Source organism: Lissotriton helveticus, chromosome 11 (assembly GCF_964261635.1).
Source record: "Lissotriton helveticus chromosome 11, aLisHel1.1, whole genome shotgun sequence".
NCBI classification, from domain to species: domain Eukaryota; kingdom Metazoa; phylum Chordata; class Amphibia; order Caudata; family Salamandridae; genus Lissotriton; species Lissotriton helveticus.
Genome location: NC_136072.1, coordinates 547,103,986 through 547,122,213, shown reverse-complemented (window position 1 = coordinate 547,122,213; position 18,228 = coordinate 547,103,986). Strand labels below are relative to the sequence as shown.

Sequence of the window (18,228 nt, the reverse complement as noted above, 5' to 3'; positions counted from 1 at the left end):
TATCGGAATAAAGTTCTGCAGAGGGCGTATCATGCTAACTCTGTATTGAAATGATATACAGGGCGATACACTGATCGGGAATCTGTCCAACGTTACAGTGACTTATAGTAATCTAGTATCGACAAAAATGCAATAACAGCTGAATATGGATGCAGATTACAGTATCGCGTTCCCCTTATACAGAGACTGGGGAGGGTCAACCTACCCCAGTCGGGGTGATGCTGGATTGTGTCGGGGTCTCCTGTGCCTTTAGTTGCCTGGAAATGTAGGCACGATAGGGTTCCCATATGTCAACTGGTCTGGAGGTGGGGGGGAGCAGGGTGCTGTACTCTTCGCAGTTAATATTACAGAATGCCAAACTATGTAGCCACGCTCGGAGGGAGGGGACTCTCCCAATGCCCCATTGCAGAGCTATCTCCCTCTTGGCCAACATGAAGCAAATTGCTGCCAACTTACGGATGCCTTTGGGAAACTTCGCGACATATCCCAACAGAGCAATCTCAGGTGTGGGCAGAAGAGGTATAGAGAGTATATCCCCCAAGACCGAGTGTACATCTAGCCAATATTGCTGTATCCTGGGGCAAGTCCATGTTAAGTGTGCAAAGTCTGCGAAAGGAGAATGACACTTCTGGCAGTGGTGGGGCCGGGAATTGTCTATCTTGTGGGCATGTGCTGGGGTAAAATAAGTCTCCGGAGAAACTTAAACTGTAGTAGCTTGTGTCGGCTATTCAAGGAGACCTCTGTTGTGGCTCTGCAACAATATGTCCATTGCTCATCTGATATAGGACCACACAGATCTGCTTCCCAGGCGGCTCTAAGTTTAGAGTCATCGTTAGGTTTAAGAGAAGCGCATTGTTTGTATAACTTGGAGATTAGGTGTGTGTTGGATGTGCTCTGTATCACTAGTGTAAGTGGGGGAACCTCTTCAGGGGCTAAAGGGAAGGAGGGGAAACATGCCCGCAATGCTGATCGGAGCCATGTGAGAACAAACGTGTCCATGAAGGTGCGGTCAGAGAATCGGGCGTCCTCCATCACAGAGAACACGTGACCCTCGGGGAAGAAATCGCCGAGTGTATTAATGTCAAATTTCCGCAACGTGCGTTTCACCAACTCCTCCTCCGCGATGGGGAGAAGGTGGGCGTTGGGAAGGGGAAGCGCAGGCGAGTGGAGCATGGCCCGCCCCAGACGTTTACGTAGTTTGAACCAGGCCCAGCTTGTGGTGGATACAGTCTGTATGTCGTGAGGATCTCGGGGGAATCCCGTGGGGAGAAGTGTAAGTGGCTGTCTAGGGAGAACCAGGTCTGCCTCCGGGCGTAGATATGGATTTCGCGCGTCTGGGTGGAACCATGAATAGGCTTAGGAGCATTGGGCAAGCAAATAATACAAACAGAAGTCCGGAACACACAGCCCACCTCTGTCGGCAGGCATGGTCAGGACCCTCCAACCGACACGGGGAGCGCGGTCACCCTACACCAGGCGAAGAAGTAGGGATCGAAGTTGTTTGAAGAAGGTATTTGTTAGGGGAACCGGTATGTTGTAGAAGTAATATAGAAATCATGGGAGTACCACCATTTTGATGATTGCGACCCTCCCAGCCATGGAGAGGGGTAAATTAATCCAGTGGTTGATCTGCGACTCTAGCCTGGAAACTACCGCGCCATAGTTTAGCCGTATCAGCAATGCAGTGTCTAGATGGATATGTATTGCCAAATATTTAACAGAATCGTGGCACCACTCCAGCGGAAACTCGAGAGGCCAGGGAGTAGTGCCGGTGGTAAGTGGAAAAATGACAGATTTGTGCCAGTTGATATTTAGTCCCGAGAATGCACCGTATCTTATAATTTCCCGTAGAAACGGGGATAAGTTGCTGTCTGACGTATAGAATCATGTCGTCAGCATACATAGACATCAATAACGGGCCAGTTCGAAACTGCAACCCGCGCTGGAGATGGTTTTCTTGGAACTGTCTGGCCAATGGAGTAGTTAAGGACACTTTTATCAAGTATTACTGTATTCATCCACAGACGGGTAAATTTTTTGTTACGCTGATAAGCAAGATAGCAGGATTGCATTCAACCCAAGTACCAAATAAGAAAAGCTGAGCCATTTACAGTTCCACCAGCCTGCTTCTTCCTGGTTGTTTGTGTAATGCTCAGACTCCTCTTGGGGTTATTGCTGGTAGGCTAGGCTGAAGGGCATCAGGCATACAATGTTAGAGGAATGAGGGAAAAGGGAGGAGATACAGTCCCTTCCAATATATGGTCTATCCAAATTGGAAAGAGTTGTTCTGGTATGTTCAGAATCTCCAAGACCCTGATCTGGATGAACGCAGTGATTTCACCAAATTCATTCCCAGGGCCCGTGATAGTTCCATTTGAATTTGTTCACCACTTTATGACTACATATTGTCAACCAGGTACCACTTGTCTAGCCATTGGCTGCCCTTTCACAACTCGTTTGTTTTTACGTGTGTAGGTACAACTAGTTTAACAGAACTGAATTAACACCGCAACTCTTACAAAGTGCGTATTTGGTAAATCAAAGTCCCTGTTGGACTTGGCCCTTTTTGCAGGTTCACCCCTAAACTTTTTGCATTTCTCCCAGCCTTTTTCTCTGTGTAGTGTTAGTGGTTTTAGGCCGCTGGGCACTTTAGCTCTCTGGTCCAGTGTAAAGTGTGTGCGTTTTCTGTTACATTTAGTGGGAGTGAGAGTGGCCTGCCCTCCCATAGGAATGCATGGGGGATTCCCTGCTCAGTGTGTGTCAGTGGTAATTCCTGTTATGAGAGTAGCAGTATGGTCAAGTCTGGTATGTATGAAATTGTGAGAATAAATGCTGCGCAATGGTGTGCGCAGATTTATTATGACTGTGAGATTTGCCACTTTTAGAAGTTGGCATTTCCGTGTGCTATGTGTGCCTGCCTGATGTGAATTGCATGTCTGGTTTTGGAGGGACAGGGCAGGCTGATCCAGACGTGGGTTGACTATAGAGATCTGTAGTTGGAGTATGGGAGGGGTGACCCTTTGATCTGAGCAGGGCTGTGCCTGGCAAGGTGAATGATGGCTCCACCTCCCACTGCAGGGGCATGCTGCTGCTGGGGCCCAGGAGGAACTAACTGCCATTAGGGCTTGCCTCCCTGGGCCCTGCATTGCCCCCTTGATTGCTGAAGACTTTTGCTTTAGGAGCTATGGCTCCCTGAGCCTTGTGAGCGCTATATTTTCATTCTGTCCTGGAGGAAGAACGTGTTACTTCTGGATGCCAAGACGAACCTCTGTCCGTGTAACTAGAGGGAAAGGACTTTGAAACTTTCATCCATCTTGCTAAAGCAACTACCCAAGGGCCTGATTTGAGCTTGCCTCCTGCTGAAGTCTCAGGGACATTAGACTTCACCCATCAGCCGTCCAGATTCCTATTTGAGTGGAATTCTCCTTGCAGGCGAGGCCTCTGTTGAGAATTCCAGAGCCTCTGGTTCTACTGCGGGGAATGTGGGCTGAAAGTCATCGTTATTTATATTGTGGGCCACCACAGCTGAGGAGCTGTTGCCACTGAGAACCCGCATTTGCCTGTTAGCAAAGTCATCGTTATCGCGGGCCGCAGCAGCTAAGGAGCTGTTGCCGCTGAGAGACTGCATTTGCTTGTGTTACCAAAGTCATCGTTATCGCTTTTGTGGGCCGCCACAGCTGAGGAGCTGATGCCGCTGAGAGCCCGCATTTGCCTGTGTTACCAAAGTCATTGTTATTGCTATTGTGGGCCATTGCAGCTGAGGAGCTGTGGTCGCTGAGTGCCCGCATTTGCCGTCCTACGAGAATCATCAATATCGCTATTGTGGGCCGCTGCAGCTGAGGAGCTGTGCCGCTGAGTGCCCACATTTGCCGTCCTACGAGAATCACTGCTACCGCTATTGTGGGCCACTGCAGCTGAAGAGCTGTGCCGCTGAGTGCCCGCATTTGCCGTACTACGAAAATCATCGCTATCGCTGTTGTGGGCCGCTGCAGCTGAGGAGCTGTGCCGCGGAGTGCCCGCCTTTAAGCCCTGTACTTTCACAGATGTGCAGCACTTAGTGCCAGCTGCAACGTTTAGGTCTGTGCAATTGGGCACATGGATTCTGCTGCATTGGCAGCCGCCCTGACACTTTAGACATAGGGCATTTTGAGCCCCTTTGAGAAGGCCAGTTGGCCAGGGGGACTGTTAGGTTTGTAGGGCGCCAGGCCCTAATGTGATGGATGTGGTGCTAGGAAATGTGATTTATGTAGTATGATTTACGCACCCTGTTTTATGACTCTAAATGTGGTTTATGATTATGAGGTTTTGTATACTGTATTTATGTTTGAGTTATCCTCTACTGTGGTTTATGCTAGTGAGATTATTTCCTAAGGTGAGTTATGCTTAGGAGTTTATGGTCTAATTAATATGTTTAGGCTTATGAGGTTGGCGCAGAATATATTTCGCGCCTAATGTGATACTGTGCATAATATGATTTATGTTACGGGATGATGCTGAGTCCAGTGTTTGCCAGTAATAACTGGTTTTGTTCTATGCTTATTATATGTTCTCCATTTACTATCTTTACTAAGTGATGGCTCTGACAGTGGTCCAAGTGGCCCTGTCATGTGTATATAATCCCCTGTAAATTTTGCACAGTGCCAGTTGGCACAGTGTATATTGTGTGATTACTATTCTAATGTGTTTTATGATAATACAAAGGTTATTTTTGATATAACCTTGTGTGGAGTTCCTTTTGTGGTGTGCCTTGTATGTTCTTGCTGTGTGGGTTGCGCAAATCCTTTACACATGGCCTCCGGGATAAGCCTGACTGATCGTGCCAAGCTACCAAGGGGGTGAGCAGGAGTTATATTTGGCGTGTAACTCCCTTGCCCTGACTATAGTGGTGGTTTCGGCCTGGCTTAGGCGCAAGCCCTAGCCAACCAGAAATCCCATTTCTAACAGTCCCTGAGTGGAACTAACAGTCCTGGTGACATACTGTCCTTTATCAACCCTGGACTGGATGATATTTCCTCAGCCTCAGAATGAGGGGATCCAGGAGGAGTCAGGAGAAAGTGGGTTCCTTCTTGGGTAGCTTCAGGCAAATGGCAAAGGCCACAGAAAGGGAAAAGGGGATAGGTGGAGAGCAGGAAGGGGCAGGATGGGTGGTTGATGAGTTTATAAGGAGTAAAGGGTGAAAGGGCAGTCAGTCGTAGACTCCAGCTATCAAGTGGACAGGCAGGGAAAGTTGAGGCCCGACAACTCACTAGTTATTTGCATAGTTATAGTTCAGAATTTATTGGAGGATAGTTACAAGTCAGATGATGTATCCTTGCTGCCACTGTATTAAGGTTGAAGCTTTAGAATTGATATAGTTTGGGGGGATGGAGAGTCTGGTGCTGGCGTATCCACCCCTAAGGGTGGGGAGGGGGAGCACAAGGGAAGGAATGAGAGTACGATTGAGGCTACAGCCGTGCTTGTACCACGCATTAGACTAATACATTTCAATGTGATGGTCTGCATTACCGCATTAAAATGCATTAATCACGCATAGATCACCTGGGAGCTGCGAGGGTTAAGCAGCAAGCAGGTAGAGTGACCGCAGCCATCTGAGCAGGGCTGGCTGGATTTATAGCAGCATTGCATCCAAGTGCCTCCTGTCGCAAGGCAGGTATGACAGGAGCATGATTTTGAGCAGCCCTAGAGTTGGCCCCGGAGCCGCTGCGTGATCTGCCCTGTGTATTAACTATGTCAGTGCATGTGACTTGCTGAGAGACACTGTAGAATTTAAACGCCTGAAGATGCATGATAAGCTGCAATGCTACTTATCTCAGGCTCACTCTCCTAATGCCATTAAGGAGAAAATGTGACATTTAAGGGCCAATCTAGGATGTCACGATTTGTTATGTTTCACGCACAGAAACATAATATGGCTGTAGTAGTTGTTCTTGATGGAGATTGAGCAAACCAAATTCTGACGTCGTAGACATTAATATGATGGTATATGCTCACATGTGCAACGCATGCTGCCGACTCCTCCCCGGGCTTCACAGTGTCGGAGTGAAGAGCAGAGCACAGAGCACATGGAACAATCCCCTTGGCTGAACTCAGACTATACTACCATGAAAAAGGTAAAAAACACCAAATAATTAAAGACAGGTTGGAACAGTAATTAACTTGTTTTCCATGCTGCTGCCGAAGCCTGTGACCTGTTAAGCAGCCGGTGACCCGAACTTGCATTTCCTGCTATTAACGCCTTTCAAAATCCAAGATTTGTCTAACAGTTTATATTTTGCCACAACATGAAATGTTCACTATACATTATTACACTTATTTTTTTTAATCACGCCGATTAGTCTTTAATTAATATAACTCTATTTGCTGAGATTTAAATACATACAATTTAGGCCTGGAACTTCAGTCACAGTCGTGTAAACATTTGGGGCCGATTAGGATGGCGGACGGACTTGCGTCCGTCCGCCATCCCAGAGGTGGAGGGACCGTCCGCATGGGCTGCGGCGGTCCCTCCGTGCAAATTAGGATGTGACCGCCACCCTGGCGGTCACATCCTGGATATTTAACATTGCGGCGGGTGCTGCTTCAAGCAGCACCCGCCGCAATGTTAAAAGTGCATGTTTTACATTTACATGCACAAAGCGGCAGGCACCGCGCGGTGCCTGCCGCTTTGTGCATGTAAATGCTGGGGGGTACCATAGGTACCCCCCATGTGCACCCCCTACCCGTCCACACCCTGGGGGCCCGCAACGGGCCCCCAAAATCAAAATTACACATGCTTTTCCACGGCGGAAAAACCGCCGCGGAAAAGCATGTTTACTAATGTTTCCTAATTTGGCTGGCGGTGTCTGATAGATACTGCCAGCCAAATGAGAGCTTTTCCGCCGCGGTTGTAATCCGACCGCGGCAGAAAAGCAGCGGACAGAAACCAAGACCCACCAGCCATCGTAATGCGGCGGTGGGTCTTTGGTGACTCCGCAGAGGATTTTCCGCCTCCTCCGGGCCGTTGGTGGCTTCCGCCGGCCCGGAGGAGGAGGAATATCCTCCATCCTAATCGGCCCCAAAGTGTCTGATAATGTTAAAGTATGTCCCTCTTCCACAGCTCTAGCTGTAGCAAATAGGTGTGTCACAGTTGGCTGTGTCATGTAAACTTTCAATTGATGGGCGAATTAGGCGGTGTATTTTATCTCATTGCCTTCAACTGACGTGCTCTGCAATGTGGAAAATAACCCACTCTTTAGAACTTCTTTTTTATAGAGTGATTTGTAATGCTCACCTTCCATTTGTAAGCACTGTAGATTTCTTCTCAAACTGTCACCCCACACCTCAATTATTCCATCATAAAGTAAATAATTTTCCACTGCTTATGAGGTCAAACAAAAATGTTCAGTATGACAAACACTTTGGGAGCGTTGCAGCTGTTTTAAGACTTCTCACAGACCGCAACAGTACAAACAAAAAGTCATTTGTGAATTGAACTAGTTACATGGACATGAGTGCTTTGCTCCACTATGAAAAAGTGTCACTCAGAGTCTCCGGTTAGTGTCATTCAATTTCTGGTGCGTTGCAGCAGGTTTAAGATCTTCTTAGAGTTTCTTGTTGTTCTAATGAGTATAATTTCTGATATTTATATGTTTCCCTTATCTTTAATGTTTGATTTTTGCTCAAGAGAAAGTGTCACTCATAGTTGTTGAAATTTCACTCATAATTACACTGTAATTATGAAAATGTCACACATAGTAATCTGAAACCTTGGCAGCTGTGGAACAACACTTGGGGAGTTCACTTGGGGATGCTTACTGGGGCATGAGAGATAGAGGAATGCAAAAAAAAAGGTGGAATGGGAAAAGAAAGAAGGTGGAAGTATGGCTGGGCTGTTATTACAATGTTTAAAAATTGGGAGTTTGAGTGGTGAATAACAGGAATCAACCCCCTGCTGACGAAACTGACTTGACGGATCTCAAGAACTACAGACCCATCTCTCTGCTCCCCTTCCCAGCCAAAGTCATTGAGAACACTGTCAACCCCCAACTCACATAATTCATCTAAACGAACCGCACCCTGAATCCCTCCCAATCTGGCTTCAGGAGCAACCACTGCACCGAGACTGTACTCCTCGCCGCAAATGACGACATCCGCACTGTCCTCGACCGAGGGGAAACGCAGCCCTCATCCTCCTGGACCTCTCTGCCGCCTTTGACACCGTCTCCCACCACACACTCTGCACAAGACTTCACGACGCCGGCATCCGGTCAAACCCAGGGATTCAGGCTCTGACCGTTCTCCTCTGAACCTACAGGGATCAGCCTCAGTTCCCCAGGGTTCCTCTCTGAGCCTCACCCTCTTCAAAATCTTCATGGCCCCGCTTGCAGCCATCGTCAGAAACCACAGACTCAACATTGTCTCCTATGCCGACGACACCCAGCTGATTCTCACCCTCACTGACGAACATACAGTCGCTAAGAGCAACTTCCACGAAGGAAAGAAGGCAATAGCCACCTTGATGAAGGAGAGCTGCCTCAAACTCAACTTCGACAAAACCAACATCCTGGGCTCCACTCCCATCGCATTGGGACGACTCCTGGTGGCCAGGAGCCCTCAGAACCCCCCCACACCCACCGACCACGCACCAACTTCAGCATCATCACCGACTCCTCACTCTCAATGAACTGCCAAATCAACGCTGTATCATCTTCCTGCTTCCATACGCTCTGCCTGCTACGGAAGATCTTAAAGTGGATCTCCATCGGGACCAGAACGGTCACCCAGGTGCTCGTAAGCAGCAAGCTAGACAACAGCAACGCACTTTATGCCGGCACCACCCAAAAACTCTGAAAAGAAATTGCAGTCATTCAGAAAGCCTCGGCCAGACGTATCTGGGGCATCCCCCACCTCAGCCACATCTCCGGTCACCTGAGAGACCTCCACTGGCTCCCAGTCAACAAAAGAATCACCTTCAAGCTCCTCACGCACATTTACAAAGCCCTATGCAACACCGAACCCATATACCGCCTCTCCTTATACACACCAAACAGACATCTCTGCTCCGACCAACCAGCCATGGCCACTATCCCACGGATCTGCAGACCTCTGCTGCAGGTAGATCCTTCTCCTACCTCACTGCGAAGACCTGGAACTCCTTGCCTCTGCAACTCAGGCAATCACAGTCATTGCCTCAATTCAGGAAGAATCGCAAGACTGAACTGAAGAACCCCCACCCCTTCCACCCCTAGCACCATGAGACCCTCACGGGTGATTAGCCACGCTATACAAGTACCCTGATTGATTGGAATTCCATGTATTAGTGAGATTTGGTTGATAATGTTTTATGTAATGTTATAAAGTCATCCTACAAACCTGTATTAATACAGTGGCCTTTTTGTTAATGAAGGTGGGTGGTATATGGTGTTATTGCAAGAAGCATACACGCCAAGACTCCGATTTAAAGAGAGCAATTCCCAATTATTATTTTTTTAGCAGAAAACGTTACTTTAGATTTCTTCTACTTAAAATTTAAATGAAAATGCCCGATTCGTCTCACAATTTTTCTCTTTTTGGTTCCTAACTGGCATGTATGTGGGAGGCACATTGACTGGTGATAAAGTGGTGGGTGGAGTGACTGAGTGATGGAATCATGGGCGCGGTACTTATGGATTCTCTAGAGACTATGATGTGTATTCTCTGTGCTATATTTGGTCGGGGCATGAACGGTGGAGGCAGCGCATTGATTCCTGTGTTCTTTATAGTCTGCCTGGGGCAGTGTGTTTAGTTTCTGAAATCTGGTTGTGCACTCTGCTGGGATCCGTGGGAGGCAGGGTTAGTTTGCGTGAGGATTATTGGTTTCGGGGTGGGGAGGGGTGTTCGCAGCAGGTAGCATCATTGAAAGAAGTGGCTTATTTAAGTAGAAACTGTGACTTTTTCCCGAAGGTGTAATGATGGGGGCGTGCGCTTTTCTACCTTTCTGAGAGGCGGGGTCATATCGTAGAGGGTGGAAGTGCAAGGAGAGGCGGCTTCCAGCTACTTCGCAGGCAGCTGTTCAAGCGCTGACAAAACCGAAGTTTGGTTCGCCAGCCGGGCGCGCGCTGCCTGCGCGCCGAACTTGGGTGGCCAGCGTGGGTGGGGCGCGCGCTCCCTCAGTTGTTGTTGCCTTATTAGGCGTGCGTCCGGTGACTTCATGACACGCCTCGCGCTATGTTTGGCGACGTCTTCCGGCCCTTCCAGTTCCACAAGTGGAAAGAGGAACTCGCGGGCAGCGACGTCACTGAACATGAGGTTGTTCAGTGGGGGCAGCGGAAAGGCGGGATATGAAATAAATATGAAAATAAATACACAAGAGTTGACCGGGTGAGAATTTTGAGCTTTAAAGAGGCCCCTTGATGTTAAACGTAACTAGCTTTTCAACATTGCAAGTCAGTGACTGTGTGCTTAGACGTGCAACGTCCTTCCATGAACATCTTGTTACGTACGTACGGTTTTGTAGCATAACGGCCACCATTTAGAGTAGACTCAAACTGGGTCTGACGAGCAGGCAGGCGGTTGTAGTTGTTTTGTTAGACGTCCTAACGTTCACAGTGATACCGTTGACCGGATCACAGGCATTATCATGAATGTGTAACTTGTTTAGCTCATCACAACCTCAACAACAGGCGAGTAATACTAATAAATGAGACTGATGACTGCGCGCATTGACTTACTCATGTACAAGACACGAGTATTTTGGTGCAGTTACGAAGGGAAAACAAATCCACAGTATACGCTAACATCACTTTTACCATTATGTATGTATGTATTATGGATTAATATGTGTCTTTGTAATTAAGCTTGACATCCGACTCTAGTTTGCAACCTTAATCCGGGCTCGTGATGAATTTGACTAAACATTTAGGGAATAACCTTCAAAATGCAACCGTTCAGTATGTTCTAGTTCCTGAAGATTGGTCAAAAGTTATAAGGTAGGTTGTAGTGATGCGCAAGTAAATACGGAGCACGTAGTAGTAAGAAGTAGGGGGCATATTTATGAAGGCATTGCGCCACCGATGCGTCACTTTTTGTGACGCATCGGTGGGTTTTTTTGCGCAAAATTTACAAGGTGACGCATCCATGGATATGCGTCACGTTAACTGCGATGCGATGAAATCAAGCTGTGTAAGATGTGGCTGCGTCGCGTAAGAATTAATATATGCAAGGTAGGCGTTCCTACTTAAAAAGTCACGCATTTCCGTCGCAAGCATATTTACCCATAAACCCATGCGCAGGAAATAACGCAAGTCCTTCAGAACGACCCAAAAAGTGTTGCAGAGTTTTTTTGAATAGTAAGAAGAAATATGGACCTATTAATTTTGTAGTTGGGAGTTGCACCAAGAAGACAACAACCACCCCCACAACAAATCCCACAACCTCATCTTCCAGCATTACTACAAAGGCAGCGCAGGAGAAAGGAGCGCATTTACCGTCCAAGGACCACACTGATTGGACTACGGAATGAACAAATGATAAAAATGTATCGCCTCAAAAAAGTGTCAATTTTGACCCTGTTGCGGCAGATCACACCACAGTTGCAGTCTCCAAATGAAAGGGGTAACAACATCCCACCACTGACTGGTGGTTTTGCACATTTTGGCATCAGGATCGTTTCAAACAACAGCAGCAAAATTGGCAGGAGTCTCAGAGGCATCTTTCTCCGCCTTCCTTCCTTCGGTCTTGGATGCCATTATTCAACTAACAATCTACTTTTATCTTTGCAACGCCACGGACCTCGGACCACGGACCTCTGCCGAATCCTGCCTGCTAGCCGCTGCTGCTCGCCGGACCCGCTGCGCGGGTCCCGCTTCGCGGTTTAGCAGTGTGTGGAACTTTGCCTGGGGCTAGTTGGGACACCGGCAGGGCTGCGAGGGTAGAGCGGGTGGACTCTGAGTTCCAGGAGTCCCCGCGCGCCCGTGTCAGCTGGGCTCCTCTCCCTGCCGGCCGCGCCCCCAACACAGCGGTATTTAATTACCTCCATCTCCCACACCAGCGGGAATCTACTTTTATCTTTGCAACGCCACGGACCTCGGACCACGGACCTCTGCCGAATCCTGCCTGCTAGCCGCTGCTGCTCGCCGGACCCGCTGCGCGGGTCCCGCTTCGCGGTTTAGCAGTGTGTGGAACTTTGCCTGGGGCTAGTTGGGACACCGGCAGGGCTGCGAGGGTAGAGCGGGTGGACTCTGAGTTCCAGGAGTCCCCGCGCGCCCGTGTCAGCTGGGCTCCTCTCCCTGCCGGCCGCGCCCCCAACACAGCGGTATTTAATTACCTCCATCTCCCACACCAGCGGGAATCTACTTTTATCTTTGCAACGCCACGGACCTCGGACCACGGACCTCTGCCGAATCCTGCCTGCTAGCCGCTGCTGCTCGCCGGACCCGCTGCGCGGGTCCCGCTTCGCGGTTTAGCAGTGTGTGGAACTTTGCCTGGGGCTAGTTGGGACACCGGCAGGGCTGCGAGGGTAGAGCGGGTGGACTCTGAGTTCCAGGAGTCCCCGCGCGCCCGTGTCAGCTGGGCTCCTCTCCCTGCCGGCCGCGCCCCCAACACAGCGGTATTTAATTACCTCCATCTCCCACACCAGCGGGAATCTACTTTTATCTTTGCAACGCCACGGACCTCGGACCATGGACCTCTGCCGAATCCTGCCTGCTAGCCGCTGCTGCTCGCCGGACCCGTTGCGCGGGTCCCGCTTCGCGGTTTAGCAGTGTGTGGAACTTTGCCTGGGGCTAGTTGGGACACCGGCAGGGCTGCGAGGGTAGAGCGGGTGGACTCTGAGTTCCAGGAGTCCCCGCGCGCCCGTGTCAGCTGGGCTCCTCTCCCTGCCGGCCGTGCCCCCAACACAGCGGTATTTAATTACCTCCATCTCCCACACCAGCGGGAATCTACTTTTATCTTTGCAACGCCACGGACCTCGGACCACGGACCTCTGCCGAATCCTGCCTGCTAGCCGCTGCTGCTCGCCGGACCCGCTGCGCGGGTCCCGCTTCGCGGTTTAGCAGTGTGTGGAACTTTGCCTGGGGCTAGTTGGGACACCGGCAGGGCTGCGAGGGTAGAGCGGGTGGACTCTGAGTTCCAGGAGTCCCCGCGCGCCCGTGTCAGCTGGGCTCCTCTCCCTGCCGGCCGCGCCCCCAACACAGCGGTATTTAATTACCTCCATCTCCCACACCAGCGGGAATCTACTTTTATCTTTGCAACGCCACGGACCTCGGACCACGGACCTCTGCCGAATCCTGCCTGCTAGCCGCTGCTGCTCGCCGGACCCGCTGCGCGGGTCCCGCTTCGCGGTTTAGCAGTGTGTGGAACTTTGCCTGGGGCTAGTTGGGACACCGGCAGGGCTGCGAGGGTAGAGCGGGTGGACTCTGAGTTCCAGGAGTCCCCGCACGCTCGTGTCAGCTGGGCTCCTCTCCCTGCCGGCCGCGCCCCCAACACAGCGGTATTTAATTACCTCCATCTCCCACACCAGCGGGAATCTACTTTTATCTTTGCAACGCCACGGACCTCGGACCACGGACCTCTGCCGAATCCTGCCTGCTAGCCGCTGCTGCTCGCCGGACCCGCTGCGCGGGTCCCGCTTCGCGGTTTAGCAGTGTGTGGAACTTTGCCTGGGGCTAGTTGGGACACCGGCAGGGCTGCGAGGGTAGAGCGGGTGGACTCTGAGTTCCAGGAGTCCCCGCGCGCCCGTGTCAGCTGGGCTCCTCTCCCTGCCGGCCACGCCCCCTAGTTCACCTTTAAAAGAAGCAGCCTTTCCCGCTGCGCGGGAGCGCGCGGGAGGGCGCCGGGAGAAGCCCGGGACAAGGGCGGGACCGTCTGTGGCCGTCCGGGGCCGCAGGAGGCCGGGCTGGGCCTGACCCCTTTTATCTTGTAGTTCGGAGGATAGTGTCTCAATACAAGTTGGATATGGCAACAGAAGAGGTTACTCCGGGTAAAAATCCTAAATTACGTAATGGCTCACTGGAGAATTACTTTCCTAAGAAGAGTGAGGGAGAAAGGGACGCTACCCTAGCAGAGCGTAGGGCAGAGCGGCGCCGCTCAGTTGAGAATATGAAATACAGACCCCTCACCGATAGTTTTCTTGCATTGAACCGGGAGGGAGATTCGACTGATCTGATTGATTTGAGCGAGGTTAACACAAGCCAAGACGGAGTCCCTTTATTGTTTCGTGACTTTGCAGCCACCCCCTGTTTGCCCCCGGATGATATTGTAAGCGTCTCACCTACCCCTAGCTGTAGCCGTGTTATTGAGACTTCTAAACCTAAGCAGCATAAAGTTAAGTCCTTACCTGTAGCACAGATTCACCGCCCTCCCCCTAGTAAAAGAAGGAAGAAACAAAGGGTGGTACCAGGTACAGCCAAAACATCGCACACCGACTTTGGTAAAGGGATTAAAACTCTTTTTACAACCGAGACTCCACCAGTTGTAGCGCAGGATCATACACCACAGGGTGTGGTTATACCGGTTCACTGCCCTGTTGTAGTAGACACACATGATGCAACTCCAATTAACAACGATAGAGCCATCCCATCTGCTACTTCACCCCAACTTCTCTCCTCAGTGACGGGGAATCTGGAATTTTTGTTGAGATCTCTTCTCCTTCCTATCAATGAGTCTATCAAAAAGGTTGAAATTAGATTAACCATACTGGAAGCTGCCATAACTAGTATGTCCACTGCTACCATTAATAAAGGAAGTGGGGCGGTGCATTCTATACCCCTGACAGGGCCCCCTCCCACTATACCCCAAAAGAAATCTGGAATTTTATCTGTCCCTGTTCAGATTAAGCAAATTAGCCAGTCTCAGGGTAGAGTTGATCCCCCTCCACAAAACACATCGCCGCCCACACATTTAAAGGCACCAGCCACTGTATCGGGTGCTGTCTCCACTAAACCAACCTTAAAGGTTTCGACTAGCAACATTCAGAATGCACACGGGGATGGTGATAATAGTAGAACATCTCATAAAAGGGTCCCACAAGTAGAGATCCCTCCAGAAGCTGTGCCTTATGTTGTGATTCTAACGGGGGTGCCACAGTTAACAGGAAACAAGAAGGAGGGATATGTTGACCTCAAGAATAAAATCATTCACTGGTTGAGGATGCATAGGCCGATAGCGCCAAATATAGATGGGGACATAGTTCATGTCAGAAGGATTAACTGGTTGGGGAGTACTATGAAAAATATAGAGGGGGACTTAGTGGTGGTTAACTTTAGAGACCCTCGGGCAGTTGATTATATCATAAACTGGCCACCTGGGAACGGGGAAACTGGCATCACCCCACGGGCTTTAACATTCTTTTATCCCAGGTTGGAAGTCACTACCACTAAATACGCTAATAGACCTCAGTTTTCTAGGCCGCCCTTTACACTACCCTATATTAACAACCATCCCCAGTATGGGCATCAGTCCACCAGGATGCCTGATTTACACTCCGCTTGGTCTATGGTTCCCTATAGACATACGATGAACTCGGGCTCTAGGATGAATCACCTGATACCGTTTACCCCGCTGGATACTTACAATCGGTTTTCTCAGCTGTCAGGGCTGGAAGACTGCGATTGAAGTTTGGGGCCTGGGGGGGGGGAGAATGAACTCCATGGAGCAGAGGATACTGGATTAATTGGTGGGATTATAGAAGCAGGAGAAGTTAGTTTACCTACAGCCTATATGGCCATCACCAATGACCTCATTGAAGATTCTAGGCTAGCCGGGCCTTTGACTATTGTGGCTGGTTGCGCTACAACCTCCACTTCACTGGTCAAGGAGGGGGGGAGTCTTATGAGCAGGGTGGTTAATGAGAGTCCGATTGGGGTGGGTAATACTTCTATGCCCAAAGGACAGCGGGTAATAAACCTCCTTTCCTGGAATATTGCCGGGTTAAAGAGGAAGCTCGAAATCCCGGAGTGGCATACATTCATTGAGCAGTTTGATGTTTGCCTCTTTCAGGAAACATGGAGCTTAGTCCCGCTATACAAATCGGGGTACACCACCCACTTTGTGCCTGCTGTAAGCAAAGGTAAGGGCAGACCAGCGGGTGGGCTCATAGTCTGGTTAAAAATAGATCTGAACTGGGTGGTCACATGCCACAAAGTGGAGTGCAATGATATACTCCACCTTTCGGCAAGAGGACGGGAGGACGCAGTCAGGCTTGACCTTTTTAATGTGTATGCTAGAGGGACACCAGGCGACTCTACCTCTTCGACCCTATCAGCTCTTGACTCGGCCTTAGCCAACTGTTCTTGTTCGGCAAAAATCCTTGTGGGGGGTGATTTTAATTGTACTTTCGAACCCCTCCTTGGAGATGATCCCTTAGGAATTGAAGAGGAGGATTCGAAATGGTCCATTCCAACGCTCTCCCTCCCCCCTATCAAGAAGTGGTCACCCAGGGCCATTCAAATGAACGCACTGACTAGGGACTACAATCTAAGAGCCCTTAATGGAAGGACCTTATCCGACCAGTCAGGGGCTGTGACCTTTAATAGACTCTCGGGTCCGTCCCGAATAGATTACATCTTAATGGATGTTGGATTCTGGGCGGACCTTATTGATATGAAGGTCTCTCCAAGTCAGGATAGTGACCACAACCCCCTGTGCTGTAAGTTCAATTGGGGTGTTTTTAACGTCAGGGGGGTGAGCGACTCCTTAAAAACAACTAAAGAGGTGATCCCATACAATAATAACCGTAGATTAAAATGGGATAAGGCTAACCTCAAGGAGGATGATATAGGTATCATTAAATCCTTGATTGAGGGTTTGACCTCTAATTTAGAGATCTGGGAGGGAGATAATCGGACCATCGATCCCCAACACCCCTCACTTGACTCTGTCTATAAAGCGACAATAGATCAAGTCGGCCAATTTTTCATTTCGAAGGGGAAAGGCAATAGGGCTCCCGCTATACCCTCTACTCTTTGTAAACCATGGTACACTGATCATTGTAAGAGCACAAGGAAAAATCTGACAAGAGCTCTGCTTTCAGGTGACCCTTTACTGGTTAGAGCGGCCAGGAAGGACTATCTGAAAGCATTATCATTGGCCAAACGGGAGTGGGAGGAACGGCATTGGCAGGAACTTTCCTCGGCTGTGAGTAGTAGGAACCCGAATCTCTTTTGGGATTTGATTAATAAAACAAGGCAGGGAAAATCGCAACCATTGGCTGTTCATATAACTAGTCAGCAATGGTTTACTAATTTTTCATCCCTATATGGCGACTTAGAGGAAACATCGAGTCTTGGGGTGAAGGGGTCCATCCGGAGGACATTGCTTTGTTATTTTCGGCCTCAGAAGTAATGATGGCAATTAGGCACCTTACCCCTAAGAAAGCCGCCGGGCAGGATGGGATCCCCGGAGATCTGCTGATGGCGGAGCCAGAAGTCTGGGCCAAACTAATCGCTAGAATAATGAATCTGATCACGAGGGGTCATCAGGTACCTGACTCCTGGAAAGGAGCCGAGGTAGTTACCGTGCATAAGAAGGGGGCAAGAGATGACCCTGCAAACTACAGACCTATCAGTCTGATAGACATCATCCAGAAAGTGGTCGGCAGGGTCATTATCTCAAGAGTAGGCGACTGGATAGAGGAGGCTAGTGTCCTCTCCCACTTACAAGCGGGGTTCAGAAGGAAGGTTGGCACGATGGACCAGGTCTTTCGTTTTTTTGCAATCTATTGGAAGGCGGTTACCATCAAGAAAGGCAGTTTGTACATGGCCTTCATAGATCTCAAGACTGCATTCGACCTGGTCCCTCGTGCTAAACTTTGGCAAATACTCGGAGAGATGGGTTTTCCCAGCAGTCTTCTGAACCTAATTGTGAAGCTGCACGAGGGGAATTACGCGCGGGTTAGATGGGGATCGCAGGGACAATTAACAGATAGGATCCCTGTGCGGAGAGGAGTACGTCAGGGTTGTGTTATGGCTCCGACCCTCTTCTCCCTATTTGTAAACGGAGTGGTGGACCATCTGAAGGGGGAAGAGACGGATGCCCCATCCCTGGCGGGGGAGAGAATCCCCACACTTCTCTTCGCGGACGACACCCTATTAATATCCAAATCCCCGGTGGGCTTACAAAAACTTTTGAACCTGTTTAGCTCCTTCTGCACTACTCGAGGCTTAACCATCAACACATCGAAAACTAAATTGATGGCTTTTGCCCCCTCAAAAAGATTTAAAAACCATTTTGTGCTCAATGGTGCCCCCCTTGAGCTGGTCACATCCTTTGACT

General features: G+C 49.7%; 1 protein-coding gene across 1 annotated transcript in view; it reads left to right on the top strand.

Annotated features, from left to right (window-relative positions):
* The first annotated feature begins 10,209 nt into the window (after window positions 1-10,209).
* The window catches only part of LOC144790661 (uncharacterized), a 31,207-nt gene continuing 23,188 nt past the window's right edge, over window positions 10,210-18,228 (top strand). Inside the window, exon 1 of the mRNA XM_078665388.1 lies at window positions 10,210-10,338. The gene's annotated coding sequence lies outside the window, so the exon portion shown is untranslated. The remainder of the gene's footprint in view (window positions 10,339-18,228) is intronic.